We start from the raw sequence: 16,458 nt of genomic DNA on the forward strand, positions 1-16,458 counted from the left end.
AAGAATCTAAATGAACCAACCCTGACGACGCTGGAAGCTGGCCGTCCTGGCTTGCCCCCCCTGATTGCCCTTGAGTCCGTCTAAGATACATGGAATACTTTGTGGGTAGGGGGGCCATCAATATGCCAGACAATGTCTGAGCCTTTAAAAAAAATAAAATAAATAACTTCAAAAATATTTGCTTACATCTACTGCTTGTGTTTCTTATAGCTGACCATGACATAAATTTGGGCAGTCCTGAAAATGGTGTGATTGTGTAAAATGCGAAAGCACTGTTGGGTGTTATTTACTATGGGCAAAGATACTTTGCACTACAAGTGCACTTGAGACTGCACTGAAACTGTACTTGTAGTGCAAAGTGGATTTACCCTTAGGAAATAACCCCCATTGTCACAGAAAACACCAATTTTCACACAAAAAAAGTTTAGGAGCATTGAAAGAAGCCACACATTGTTGATCCTCAATATTTTTAATCCAAGCACAATCACATGTGCATTTATAAAAGCTTTTTAAAACAAACCAACATGTTTGTTGTATACAATATTTTTAGGTGACATTAATAAAAGTAGAAATGTCCTTTTAAGGTAAAACAGGCATGTTTAAAACCAACAATAAATACACAAATCTGGAACTTACAAAGTTCAACTTTTGTAGAAACTGAAGGCAATATCAGACATGAGTATTTATAAACTGTGTTTGATATTGCGTTCAGATGGGGTGAAGTCACCCCTGGAAAAGCCAAATTTTGAAGATGCACACAAATTGCAGAATGTCAACATGTGCTAGCTGCCATCATGGGGATCAAGGGACGTGTTTTGTGGGTGCAACCCCTTCCTCTCAGCTACTTTATTATTGAGGAAGGGGTTGCACCCGCAAAACGCATACATTGATCTCCCTTGATGGCAGATAGCACATGTTGACACAGTGTGTGCATCTTCAAAATTTGGCTTTTCAAAAATATTTCAAAAAAGGTGCAAAAAATTTTAGGAAAAAAGCCAACTAAATTAGGGATTTCGAGGGGTTATAAACTCTCCCTAAAACATCAATGATGTTTTGATTGATGTTTTCCAAGTCCCTATTATACCCCATTATCTCCCCGATCAGGATCTGAGCACTTTCACTGGTGAAATGACCTTCATTCACAACATCACGATCACCTAAAAATATAGAAAAAACAAAAACACCATGTATTATAAATATGCAGGCATCCATCTCTTACCTGAGCCTGTGGTCACAGACACTCACTTGTTGTGGTGACTATTTCGATAATGTCTACCTCCTGTTGGCTTTGGGGGATTTCCCTTTATTCCTGAGTTGGGGGGTCTGTTGTCTCCTCTGATGAGTGGTGTCCTCCAAGTATTTTCTCCCCTATGTAAAATAAAATAGGTATACTTAGCACACAGATATTTGATGTCAGAAATAGGAATATGAAACATTGCTTGGAAGTGGGGTACAATTGTCTGTTTGATCAGAGTTCCAAGATGAAGAAATATTTTTGTCCTTTGTCAAGCTTGAATACTTACCTGTTTTGTACAAGCTTCACAGATGGAGACACCCCTATAGTATACACTGGAGCACCTGTGTGGGCCCCCTAATAAAAAGGGTGTTCTTGTGTCCCACACTAGTGCTCCAGTGTCCAGATGTGTAAACAGCTGCTGAGTGTCCTCTCCTTACACAGAATTTAGTTTGCATTTCATTCTAGTTACAAACCCATCTAGACAACAAAATTATTTTAAGAGAAGTAGGCTAGCAAAAATGTATTGAAATGCATCTGGCCAAAACAGCAGTAAAGAAAAGCACATGGAGCAGCACAAATGTTATAAAAATAACGAATAGGAACACAGGACAACTACTTACTTTTTTGCAGCACTCTCCTGATCCTTCTATACTGATCGTGCTCCCTTAATTTGAGGTTTGACCACCGTTTCCGGAGTTGATCCTTGGATCACCATACCCCAAAATTCTTCTGCAGACTCTTCACAACTTTCGCCATGATCTTGGCCTTTCTCACATTTGGGTTTGGTTAAGGTCCATACTTCCCGTCATAGTCAGCCCTTTTCAGTATGTCGACAATCTCCAACATCTCCCCAAAGGACATATTTGAGGCCTTAAATCGTCTCCTCCGGGATCGGGACGTTTCTGGCTCTGGGATTTCCTCTTCCTCGTTGCTGTAATTAGCACGCATCTGCTCTGTCTCCGCCATGTGCTCTTCCCCAATGCGCCGAACGAGAGGGGGTGGGGAATAGACTAGAAAGAACGTCAGGGGCGGGCGGAGTTTCACTCATGTGCAGTGTATATAAAGCGTAACATACATGCGTAGTACGTACGATCTGTGAGTGGAGGAAGGGTTATCGGAAGCGCTGATTGTGATAACGAAGGTAACATTTAAACTTGGGCCTATACTGCTTAGACATTGAGACCTATATTGGGACAAGTTTAGGAGAGTTTAGCCTGACATTAGGGTTTGTCTTGTGTTGTGTCTTGCAGAGAAAATGAATATATTGAAGGATCAGGACTTTATCACCATATTCATTGATATGTTCAGGGAGTTGCCCTGTCTGTGGCAGGTAAACCACCCCAATTATAAGAACCAAACAAAGAGGAAGGCAGCGCTGGATAAATTGCTGGAAATTGTGAAGCCGGTGATCCCCACGGCAGACATCACCTATTTGAAGGCCCTAATTGGTGGCATGAGGAGCACTTATCTAAGGGAGTGCAAGAAGGTCCAGGATTCCCAGAGATCAGGAGCAGCAGATGACATCTATGTCCCCAGGCTCTGGTACTATGACAGGCTGCATTTTCTGGCAGGTCAGACTGAACATAGGCCAGCACTCTCCACTCTTCCTTCCATGCTTCCTTCCCCCCCAGCTGAGGCTTCTGAGGCTTCTGACATCCAACCTGGGCCTTCCAGGCAGCAACATGTGGAGGAGCCCAGCTTGAGTCAGGTATAGCATTCTTCTAAATATTTCTGGTTGTCAAATTAATGATGTTAAATCTATGTTAGTTTGGATTAATAATTTATGATTGATAATTGATAATAACATATGATTTGTGATTGATGAACCAAAAACTAAAACGATGTCCCTTTTTCATACACAGGAAAGTCTCAGCCAGGAGGTGGCTGGGCCAAGTAGGCTGCCCGATACCCAGGTCCCTCCCCTCCGCCTTCAACGAAAAAGTGGCAGGAAGAGGAGTAACCTAGAGGAGGCTGAAATTGGCCTATTTTGGAAGGCTACTGAGGCCCTCAGAACACCCCACAGTGTGGAAGAGGATTTTGCTGACCTAACAGCATGCAAAATACTGCAAATGGAGGAAGGCCAATGCCTCTTATGTGAGTTTCTCATTTTAGAAGCTCTAAATAAGGGGTTGAGGGGCCAACTCACATGCCAAAGCCACATTTGTGAGCTCACCCATGGTCCTCCTCCTCCTCCTCCTCCAGGTCCTCCTCCTCCTCCTCCAGGTCCTACTCCTCCTCCTGCCACACCTCCAACACCAGAGCCACAGCATGGAAGGAAGCGTCTAAGGAAGACCAGAGAGTGATGGTCTGGGTTTAGTTTGGTCTGGCAAAAGATGCAGGCTCTTGCATGACCACAGCCTGGGGACATACATGTCATCTGCTGCTATTCCTGATCTCTTGGACTTTTGGACCAGATTGTACTCCCTTATATATGGACTCAGGCCACCAATTTTGCAGTAAAATAATTGATGTGTGCCCTGGGGGCCAAAGGCTTCGCCAATTTCTGCTGTTTCTCCAGCGTTGTCTCCCTCTTTGTTTGGTTATGAGCCCTTAATAAAGGAATTTTGGTTTCAATTATACTTGCCTATGTGTGATTTCCTTCAAAAAGTCAGTTTGTTTGTGAGGAGGCAGGTACATTTCAAAAATACAATGTGAAATTAACAAGAGACATCAACACCAAGCAATCTCCTTGAGAATAAATAATACAAGATAATAATGGTGTTGTGGTAACTTTACACGCAAAACACACACCAAAACTATTCAGGAGTAAAAAAATTTACAAAAAAAAAAAAAAAAGCACAAGATCAGGCTTTAAAAAAATACAAAAAAAAAATCCCAAAATGATAATTTTTTAGTCAGATGTGACAAATAAAAATATATTGATGAAATCACGATAAATAATAAAGAAAAAGTTTGTGAGAACTCTGTGTGAATATGAGCAGCAAAACAACTTAATTCTTCTAGCATTATAAAGAAGAGAATGCGCTGCATTAAACCATTTAAAACATTGCAGCATGTCGAAAGTGCTAGATCCATTCCGAACGCAAATTTTACCAGACCGAGCAGTTCCGTCTCGGAATTTATTCTGAGCATGCGTGGCACTTTGTGCGTCGGAATTATCGGTCAGAATTGACGTGATCGGATTTTGCTGTCGGAAAATTTTATAGCCTGCTCTCAAACTTTGTGTGTCAGAAATTCCGATGGAAAATGTCTAATGGAGCCCATCACCAATGGCTGTCACCTGACCTAATCATTTTTCATTTTACATATTTATATTTTTGATATTTTCTATATTTCTTTTGCTTTTGGATATATACTTTATATTGTTGTGAGATATTTAACTGAGCAGCTCCTAAATAGTTATCTTTAGTTCATGAGGGTTTATAGCTTTATTAAAATAGCAGTCGTTCTTATTGTATACACGTACAGTATTTTAATTTGATTTAATTTAAATCGGGTTTAGATCCTAGTGTGGGTACACAACACATAATTGCCTGGTCACTGCCACTAAAGTAAATTAAGCAGCAGAGGCTCCTGATTGAAGTAATTAACCACCAAATGTGCATATGAATATAACTGGTCAATGGCGCTATTCACCAAATATGGTAATCTTCATATTTGGTCTCTGATGTCATCTAGAAAACCACGCTGCTTAGTTTAGCCTTTAGCTTTAGTGGATAAGGGTCTGGTATGGATTTGGTGGGTGGACCCTACACTTTTCTCTAGTTTTTTGAGTGGGTTTCTCTCCTAAACCTTAAAGGGTCTGGTATAAAATTTTAAGGGGAACCCCCATGCAATTTTTTGTCAACACTATCCTCACCTCTTTTTTCTATATTCACCTGTCAGCCGGTAATCCCATGCTGACAGCTGAATGTGCTCAGCAGGGATGAGTCACTGGTTGCTGGGATGCAAGCAGGTGCCAGGTTCTTAACAACCAGGAACCTCAAGAGCCATATGCAGGAAGTTTTCGTATTTAGCAGCAGTAGTAACAGCAGTAGTAACAGCAGTAGTAACATCACTACTATTGTTTCAGCTCCTGGTGCAGCTGTAGGTTTGGCTTGACTGAACAACCATTTATTCAGTCATTCCCTAAACTTCCCCAAACAGTGAACAAATCTGCAGCTTATAAATACTATACACAGTACAGAGATCTCATATTTTTCCCTCTTCTGGTCGAATTGTCTTAGCCTACAGTGTTAGACTATTTTCTTTATTGATAGAATGTTTAAGACCCCTTTCACACTGGCAGCATGCGGCCATTGGCACTAAATCGCCGCTTGTTTTTTGCGGCGTTTTAGTGGTGTTTTTCATCCGCTAGTGGGTCACCTTTTACCCCCAAAAAATTGTAAAAAGTCCCGTTTTGTGGTGCTTTCAAAGCACTTTTCAGGCACTTTGGAAGCGCTGCCCATTCATTACAATGAGCAGGGAGTTTTGAGAGTGCTATTTACAGGGCTCCCAACCTGCCCCAAAGATGCTGTTTGCAGGACTTTTCAAAACATCCCACAAGCACACGGCCCCAGTGTGAAAAAAGACATATTGCAATGAATAGAAGGCGCTTTTCTGGCGCTTTTCAGAGGCTATTTCTAGTGCTAAAGCATCTAAAAACTGCCTCAGTGTGAAAGTAGCCTAACTTTTATGGTCAAATGTTTTTAAGACTTTTGTTTTTTAGGAATCACTGCTGTCTCATTCAGATATGTGCAGACTTGAGCTTTGAATTTTTACCTCTGTAAATAGTCTTTTACCAGCAAGGCAGATAAGAATAGCCTGAAAAGCATGTGAAAAGAATCGTAGGGCTCAATATACTCCCAGTATATGAAGATACAAAATATGTATATGCAATATTTTGTAACAAATACTTAAAAAGGAAAGGTCCTTACAACTAAGCAGCTGGTGTCTGAAATGTGTCAAAGCTTCTCATCTTTTTAAAAATTGAATATAGGTGATGCACTGAAATCACTGCCCACCTTACCCACTAAGGCTTAAAATATAACTTTCATTTCAATACCTTCACTAAAATATTTTAGAAATTGTTGCAGTACTTCATGAGGCTAAATAACTACAAGGTGAGAAAAATGTATTTCAGAGGAGACATACCTTACATCTCTCAAATCAAATCTTTACTATAAAAAATCGTTAAATATGCATAATGCTCTTTAATACTAAAGGGGCTACTATTTCCCGTTTTTGCCACCCTGGAGGAGAATCAAAAACTAAGTGCTAAAAAGTCCCCAATATAACCCAAAACAGATCGCTTGTTGCACCTCGGTGGAAGATGGCAGCTTAGTTTGTGAGCTCCCACTGACAGAGAGGATTACCAGCTTACAACAGAGGTTTTATTGCACACTAACCCACCCGCACCATCATGGGGACCTCCCCCCACAGTTCCTCCGCATCATGCTCCAGGTCTCCCCGCGATCTGACCGACAAAATGAGCCACAACATCCTTGAAATATTATGGTCTCAGGCAAGTAACAGGCACCCACATGAGGCTCTCCCCCACTGTCAGGCCCGCCATCCGGAAATGCAGCCTCCACATGACTCTCTCCTGATAATGGAGAGATAATCCTCATACTGCACCAGCATCCCAGCCTCAATGATCTCTGGTCCATGGCAGCAGACATAAAATAAACCCTGCTGGCGGCGATCTCTGACCTCCAGATCGACATACAGGTGATCACAGGCAGAGTACAATTTCAGTGCTATGCCGTACATGTCATGTTATGGACACCCACACTTTACAACTCAGGGACCTGAACCGCCACATGGAAGATTTGGACAACCATGGCAGGCACCACAATCTCTGACTATGCGGCCTCCCTGAAACGATCGATGCAGACCAACTACAGACCGAATTGGTAGGCCTTTTCAATACTATACTGGACAGAGTCCCCACTACCCCTATAGGGATGGAACAAATCCATTGCGCCCTCCGCCCACGAGGCAGGGATTCAGATCCTCCCAGGGATGTAGACTGCTGCATAATGGACTATCAAATTAAAGAGGACATCTTAAGGAAGGCCCGCACCAAAACCCCGCTAAAGTACAACAATACGAATATTCAATTGTTCCAGGATCTTTTCACCATCACACTTCAATGCCGGAGAGAACTCCGCCCGCTCCAAGAGGTTCTACGTACCAAAGGAATCCAATACAGGTGTTAGATGTTTTTGACGCTATTCCCAGTCCCCTTCCATTTACTAGTAGGGGACTCGGGCTAGCTTCCCACTCCCGTTCATCTGACCTGCCTCGCTTCAGGGCCTCCACCCCCTCCCATAAAGTAGCATCCCTCCAAACCACCAACCGGTTTTTGATTAGCTCTGCTTCCACCCTACCTCTTCTCCCCATGTGCAACCTCCTCAACTCAAACACACACATCCTCCTCTGATCAGCAGGTCAGACACCATTCACTGCTTCTACTACTCCACACCTTCACTGGCTTCTCCCCCCACAGTGGTATCCAGCAATGCCCCACTTTTAGATCCTTCACCACATCCACACATAATACCACTGAACCACTCTGGCTGCACGTTGAAATAGGTATACAGTCCACTCGGACTAGCAGGCTGGTCCTCGTTACCAAGTGACCACACATCCACCACTCTCAACCCTTCACCTGGTTGCTCCTACACTACAATCTTGGACCGACACCCTTATTTGACCCTATCCTATTCCTGTGCTTTATCTCAGCTCTCGCTTACTGATCTTGACCCTCAGATAATCACTAGACCCCTGGCTTTTCTTTCCACACCCTTTTCCTCATCCTCCAACGCATCCCTACTTGAGTCCAACAGGTTAAACTCCCCGCTTAAAATCAAGGACTCCAGCTTTCCTCGGACAATAACATGACTGCCACATAATTATACCAAATCCAAAACCAAACTCATCTCCCTTAACGTTTGTGGTATTAATCTCCCAGAAAAATGCATATAAACCAGAAAAGACAAGAGTGTAACCCTGCGCTTACCCAACGAGAAAGCAGCTCACACAACAAATAAGGATTTTGTCAAGATTTCAAATGCATATACAAGTGTAGCGCTGTGGGTTTAAAAAACTTATAAAGATATAAGAATAAAGAAAAACGTCTATGTCAAACAGCAGAAATTACAAAATGTAGTAGCTTGACAAATAAACAAATAAAGTCTCTGATGTTCTTCAGATGTTTTAAAAGCTGAAAAGGACTGATGTTAGTCCAAAGGTATGTATAGTTCCTTATTCACCACGTGGATAACACATGCAAAAGTGTGATGGACCCTCCACATAAGGACAAAATGAAGGCTTACCAGAAGGATTGAACTCATAGGAACGTACGTTCAATGAGTCAATCAAGCTTGTAACCCCAATGGGTAATCAAAAGGGGGAACCTCACGACTGGATGGTAGCAAAGCTTCAGGACATGTCCACACTTCTGACGGAACTTAAAGTGAATGGCAAACCTTCCCACGAGTCATCTCAGATGGATAGTCCATATAAGAATAAAGAAGGGGGGCCACATAGCATAATACCGTTTGGAAAAACAGATTTATTAAAATAAGTAAACAACTTACATTTCGGTAGTAAAAAAAGCGCTTCAAATAAAAATTATGGCAGGCAGTGGAGTCTCCCGACGCGTTTCGTCTTAAAAGACTTCTTCTGGGGTGCTCACTCACTGCTGCCATACCCCTTAATATAGATATCTAAGCCCCCTTAATGAGGATACAGCTCGTGTCTAGATTTCTAAGGCACTTCCGGGTTTAGCCAAGATGGCGGACCCGCGTGCGTTCCACGCCTCAGTTGGGTGTGTGTATATGCGTTCCAGCATTATACTGAGATGTTGTTATAAGGTGTAATAAAATTATGAGTGTAGGGACAAAGTAAGAATAAAGACCACTTCCTGGTGAGGATATTTCCAATATAAAACAGTTGTTACCACTCTCCATATCATAGTGGAGAGTGTGGTCTGAGATAGGGAAGAACAAGATGCCGGATGCGCGTCACCCGTTCAGACGGGATGAGCACGCGTCACTTCCCTTCACATGGACCGCTATAGGTAAACAGCGGTTCAAGCCTCGTTTTGGTGTGTATCCACCTATCAGTGGAGCGTGCATCACCACGTCGAACGGGGCGAGAGCACGTGACTCCCCATCACATGGGCGGCTGAAAGTAAACATTAAGTCAAGCCTCATTCTGGTAACGGTCAACCTAGTAACGTCAGTAAAGAACTCTGTATTGACAACAGTGGGAAAGCACAGTGTGCAATAACATAAAAATCTGCGTAACAAAAGATATGATCTTTAAATGAATAAATGAGTATGTTATAAACATGGGAATAGTGTACCAATGACTATTAGTGTGTTCAGTGAATAGTGATATCGTGATAGGGAAAACTAAATAAGACATAACGTGATAGAATGATAAAAAATAAAAATGAAAAAAGGAAAAAAGGAAAAAAGAAAAAAAGAAAAAAAGAAAGAAAAGATAGAAAAAATATAGAAAAATTCTTCTGCACCAAGAATCCCCACCATCTACTATTTGCCAAAAATCCACAAAAATCCGACGTGCCCCCCAGGGAGACCCATCGTGAGTGGTATTAATTCTATTACTTCTAGAATAGGCAAATACATTGATTTTTATTTGCAACCTATTGTTTCAAAGACACCTTCTTTTTTGAAAGATACCAGCTCTACGATTAAACGTTTGGAAGAGATTCAGCTACAGAAAGGTTTTATCATGGCCACAGCGGATGTGGCCTCGTTATACACGTGCATACCACACGAGAGGGGCATAGAGGCTGTCAGACACTTCCTGTACCGGGAAGAATCCCTGGCTCCCTTTCAGTGCGATTATTTGATAGAGTTAATACAGAAAGTGCAGCGCTGGACATATGAAGTGAATGGTGAAATATTACTAAACCATGTAATAAAAATTAATCAACAGCAATGTATACAAATAGTGACCTATAAATATAGGTAATAAATTACTTATGACCGTGAGCATATAAATATAGGTAGTGAATTACTTATGACCGTGAGCATATGGAATTACAGAAAAAAATTCCTGGAAATAAAACTTTTAAAGGTGCATAAAAGTCCAAAACAATGTTTTTCGTGCAATGTGAGTTTCAGGGGTGCATCTTCGATAATCGGTGTTGCCCACCACCGGATAGGTGAATGAATAAAAGGCTTACCAGAAAGCCTGTGACCGCCCTTATTCAGGGGGGTCAAAACAGGCTTAGCAGATATGGGGGGACCACCACACGGATACTCCGGTTGGCACCTGATGGATCAATGGGTCAAGACTCCTTGCCAGGTAGTTCTCCAGCCGACAACCACTGTGGATGTTCTCCCGACTCCTGTCCTCTCATGGGGCAGACTTGAAGCTCCCACGGATTCAGTGCAGGAATGATGTAATATAAAGTTGCCAAAAAAGGGAATAAAGAAAAAATGCTCCGCTGGTGCAGATAACTTTGGGTTTCCTTTATTGGTCTCAAGCATTAAAAGCAAAAAAACAGAATAAAACAAACAAGATAAAAAAACGACACTACCGCCGTTTGTTTAAAGATCGCGCATGCGCGGTGCGTGCAATGTTGTGACCCTACGGCCGTTTCGTCACAACTGACGTCATCAGGGGTACCCAACATTGCACACACCGCGCATGCGCGATCTTTAAACAAACGGCGGTAGTGTCGTTTTTTTATCTTGTTTGTTTTATTCTGTTTTTTTTGCTTTTAATGCTTGAGACCAATAAAGGAAACCCAAAGTTATCTGCACCAGCAGAGCATTTTTTCTTTATTCCCTTTTTTGGCAACTTTATATTACATCATTCCTGCACTGAATCCGTGGGAGCTTCAAGTCTGCCCCATGAGAGGACAGGAGTCGGGAGAACATCCACAGTGGTTGTCGGCTGGAGAACTACCTGGCAAGGAGTCTTGACCCATTGATCCATCAGGTGCCAACCGGAGTATCCGTGTGGTGGTCCCCCCATATCTGCTAAGCCTGTTTTGACCCCCCTGAATAAGGGCGGTCACAGGCTTTCTGGTAAGCCTTTTATTCATTCACCTATCCGGTGGTGGGCAACACCGATTATCGAAGATGCACCCCTGAAACTCACATTGCACGAAAAACATTGTTTTGGACTTTTATGCACCTTTAAAAGTTTTATTTCCAGGAATTTTTTTCTGTAATTCCATATGCTCACGGTCATAAGTAATTCACTACCTATATTTATATGCTCACGGTCATAAGTAATTTATTACCTATATTTATAGGTCACTATTTGTATACATTGCTGTTGATTAATTTTTATTACATGGTTTAGTAATATTTCACCATTCACTTCATATGTCCAGCGCTGCACTTTCTGTATTAACTCTATCAAATAATCGCACTGAAAGGGAGCCAGGGATTCTTCCCGGTTAGGGATGACCTTCGAGTTCGAGTCGAACTCATGTTCGACTCAAACATTGGCTGTTCGCAAGTTCACCGAACAGCGAACAATTTGGGGTGTTCGCGGCAAATTCGAATGCCGCGGAACACCCTTTAAAAGTCTATGGGAGAAATCAAAAGTGCTAATTTTAAAGGCTAATATGCAAGTTATTGTCATAAAAAGTGTTTGGGGACCTGGGTCCTGCCCCAGGGGACATGGATCAATGCAAAAAAAAGTTTTAAAAACGGCCGTTTTTTCAGGAGCAGTGATTTTAATAATGCTTAAAGTCAATCAATAAAAGTGTAATATCCCTTTAAATTTCGTACCTGGGGGGTGTCTATAGTGTGCCTGTAAAGGGGCGCATGTTTCCTGTGTTTAGAACAGTCTGACAGCAAAATGACATTTTGAAGGAAAAAACTCATTTAAAACTACTCGCGGCTATTGCATTGCCGACAATACACATAGAAGTTCATTGATAAAAACGGCATGGGAATTCCCCAAAGGGGAACCCCGAACCTAAATTTAAAAAAAAAAATGACGTGGGAGTCCCCCTAAATTCCATACCAGGCCCTTCAGGTCTGGTATGGATATTAAGGGGAACCCCAGCCAAAATTAAAAAAAAAAAAATGACGTGGGGTTCCCCCTAAATTCCATACCAGACCCTTCAGGTCTGGTATGGATTTTAAGGGGAACCCCGCGCCAAAAAAAAAAAAAAAAAACGGCGTGGGGTCCCCCCAAAAATCCATACCAGACCCTTATCCGAGCACGCAACCTGGCAGGCCGCAGGAAAAGAGGGGGGGACGAGAGTGCGGCCCCCCCTCCCTCCTGAACCGTACCAGGCCACATGCCCTCAACATTGGGAGGGTGCTTTGGGGTAGCCCCCCAAAACACCTTGTCCCCATGTTGATGAGGACAAGGGCCTCATCCCCACAACCCTGGCCGGTGGTTGTGGGGGTCTGCGGGCGAAGGGCTTATCGGAATCTGGAAGCCCCCTTTAACAAGGTGACCCCCGGATCCCGGCCCCCCCCTGTGTGAAATGGTAAGGGGGTACATAAGTACCCCTACCATTTCACCAAAAAAGTGTCAAAAATGTTAAAAATGACAAGAGACAGTTTTTGACAATTCCTTTATTTAAATGCTTCTTCTTTCTTCTATCTTCCTTCATCTTCTGGTTCTTCTGGTTCTTCTGGCTCTTCTGGTTCTTCCTCCGGCATTCTCGTCCAGCATCTCCTCTGCGGCGTCTTCTATCTTCTTCTCCTCGGGCCGCTCCGCACCCATGGCATGGGGGGAGGCTCCCGCTCTTCTCTTCTTCTTTTCTTCTCTTCTTCTCTTCTTCTTTTCTTCTTTTCTTCTCCGGGCCGCTCCGCAATCCATGCTGGCATGGAGGGAGGCTCCCGCTGTGTGATGGCGCTCCTCGTCTGACAGTTCTTAAATAACGGGGGAGGCGGGGCCACCCGGTGACCCCGCCCCCCTCTGACGCACGGTGACTTGACGGGACTTCCCTGTGACATCACAGGGAATGCCACAGAGAAGTCCCGTCAAGTCACCGTGCGTCAGAGGGGGGCGGGGTCACCGGGTGGCCCCGCCCCCCGTTATTTAAGAACTGTCAGACGAGGAGCGCCGTCACACAGCGGGAGCCTCCCTCCATGCCAGCATGGATTGCGGAGCGGCCCGGAGAAGAAAATGAAGAAGAGAAGAAGAGAAGAAAAGAAGAAGAGAAGAGCGGGAGCCTCCCCCCCATGCCATGGGTGCGGAGCGGCCCAAGGAGAAGAAGACAGAAGACGCCGCGGAGGAGATGCTGGACGAGAACGCCGGAGGAAGAACCAGAAGAGCCAGAAGAACCAGAAGAACCAGAAGATGAAGGAAGATAGAAGAAAGAAGAAGCATTTAAATAAAGGAATTGTCAAAAACTGTCTCTTGTCATTTTTAACATTTTTGACAGTTTCTTCGTGAAATGGTAGGGGTACTTATGTACCCCCTTACCATTTCACACAGGGGGGGGCCGGGATCTGGGGGTCACCTTGTTAAAGGGGGCTTCCAGATTCCGATAAGCCCCCCACCCGCAGACCCCCACAACCACCGGCCAGGGTTGTGGGGATGAGGCCCTTGTCCTCATCAACATGGGGACAAGGTGTTTTGGGGGGCTACCCCAAAGCACCCTCCCAATGTTGAGGGCATGTGGCCTGGTACGGTTCAGGAGGGAGGGGGGGCCGCACTCTTGTCCCCCCCTCTTTTCCTGCGGCCTGCCAGGTTGCGTGCTCGGATAAGGGTCTGGTATGGATTTTTGGGGGGACCCCACGCCGTTTTTTTTTTTTTTTTTGGCGCGGGGTTCCCCTTAAAATCCATACCAGACCTGAAGGGTCTGGTATGGAATTTAGGGGGAACCCCACGTCATTTTTTTTTTAAAATTTTGGCCGGGGTTCCCCTTAATATCCATACCAGACCTGAAGGGCCTGGAATGGAATTTAGGAGGACTCCCACGTCATTTTTTTTTTTTAATTTTGGTTCGGGGTTCCCCTTTGGGGAATTCCCATGCCGTTTTTATCAATGAACTTCTATGTGTATTGTCGGCAATGCAATAGCCGCGAGTAGTTTTAAATGAGTTTTTTCCTTCAAAATGTCATTTTGCTGTCAGACTGTTCTAAACACAGGAAACATGCGCCCCTTTACAGGCATACTATAGACACCCCCCAGGTACGAAATTTAAAGGGATATTACACTTTTATTGTTTGACTTTAAGCATTATTAAAATCACTGCTCCTGAAAAAACGGCCGTTTTTAAAACTTTTTTTTGCATTGATCCATGTCCCCTGGGGCAGGACCCAGGTCCCCAAACACTTTTTATGACAATAACTTTCATATAAGCCTTTAAAATTAGCACTTTTGATTATTCATGTTCGTGTCCCATAGACTTTAACGGTGTTCGCATGTTCGAACGAACTTTTTTCCTGTTCGCATGTTCTGGTGCGAACCGAACAGGGGGGTGTTCGGCTCATCCCTATTCCCGGTACAGGAAGTGTCTGACAGCCTCTATGCCCCTCTCGTGTGGTATGCACGTGTATAACGAGGCCACATCCGCTGTGGCCATGATAAAACCTTTCTGTAGCTGAATCTCTTCCAAACGTTTAATCGTAGAGCTGGTATCTTTCAAAAAAGAAGGTGTCTTTGAAACAATAGGTTGCAAATAAAAATCAATGTATTTGCCTATTCTAGAAGTAATAGAATTAATACCACTCACGATGGATCTCCCTGGGGGGCACGTCGGATTTTTGTGGATTTTTGGCAAATAGTAGATGGTGGGGATTCTTGGTGCAGAAGAATTTTTCTATATTTTTTCTATCTTTTCTTTCTTTTTTTCTTTTTTTTCTTTTTTCCTTTTTTCCTTTTTTCATTTTTATTTTTTATCATTCTATCACGTTATGTCTTATTTAGTTTTCCCTATCACGATATCACTATTCACTGAACACACTAATAGTCATTGATACACTATTCCCATATTTATAACATACTCATTTATTCATTTAAAGATCATATCTTTTGTTACGCAGATTTTTATGTTATTGCACACTGTGCTTTCCCACTGTTGTCAATACAGAGTTCTTTACTGACGTTACTAGGTTGACCGTTACCAGAATGAGGCTTGACTTAATGTTTACTTTCAGCCGCCCATGTGATGGGGAGTCACGTGCTCTCGCCCCGTTCGACGTGGTGATGCACGCTCCACTGATAGGTGGATACACACCAAAACAAGGCTTGAACCGCTGTTTACCTATAGCGGTCCATGTGAAGGGAAGTGACGCGTGCTCATCCCGTCTGAACGGGTGACGCGCATCCGGCATCTCGTTCTTCCCTATCTCGGACCACACTCTCCACTATGATATGGAGAGTGGTAACAACTGTTTTATATTGGAAATATCCTCACCAGGAAGTGGTCTTTATTCTTACTTTGTCCCTACACTCATAATTTTATTACACCTTATAACAACATCTCAGTATAATGCTGGAACGCATATACACACACCCAACTGAGGCGTGGAACGCACGCGGGTCCGCCATCTTGGCTAAACCCGGAAGTGCCTTAGAAATCTAGACACGAGCTGTATCCTCATTAAGGGGGCTTAGATATCTATATTAAGGGGTATGGCAGCAGTGAGTGAGCACCCCAGAAGAAGTCTTTTAAGACGAAACGCGTCGGGAGACTCCACTGCCTGCCATAATTTTTATTTGAAGCGCTTTTTTTACTACCGAAATGTAAGTTGTTTACTTATTTTAATAAATCTGTTTTTCCAAATGGTATTATGCTATGTGGCCCCCCTTCTTTATTCTTATATGGACTATCCATCTGAGATGACTCGTGGGAAGGTTTGCCATTCACTTTAAGTTCCGTCAGAAGTGTGGACATGTCCTGAAGCTTTGCTACCATCCAGTCGTGAGGTTCCCCCTTTTGATTACCCATTGGGGTTACAAGCTTGATTGACTCATTGAACGTACGTTCCTATGAGTTCAATCCTTCTGGTAAGCCTTCATTTTGTCCTTATGTGGAGGGTCCATCACACTTTTGCATGTGTTATCCACGTGGTGAATAAGGAACTATACATACCTTTGGACTAACATCAGTCCTTTTCAGCTTTTAAAACATCTGAAGAACATCAGAGACTTTATTTGTTTATTTGTCAAGCTACTACATTTTGTAATTTCTGCTGTTTGACATAGACGTTTTTCTTTGTCCCAGAAAAATGCTCCTAACTACTTTTCTCTATGCAAAGAAACAAAACTGACATCATATTCCTTCAGGAAACACATTTTAAAACAGATTCCAT

The sequence above is a fragment of the Aquarana catesbeiana genome, linkage group LG09 (genome assembly GCF_042186555.1).
Source record: "Aquarana catesbeiana isolate 2022-GZ linkage group LG09, ASM4218655v1, whole genome shotgun sequence".
Lineage (NCBI taxonomy): Eukaryota > Metazoa > Chordata > Amphibia > Anura > Ranidae > Aquarana > Aquarana catesbeiana.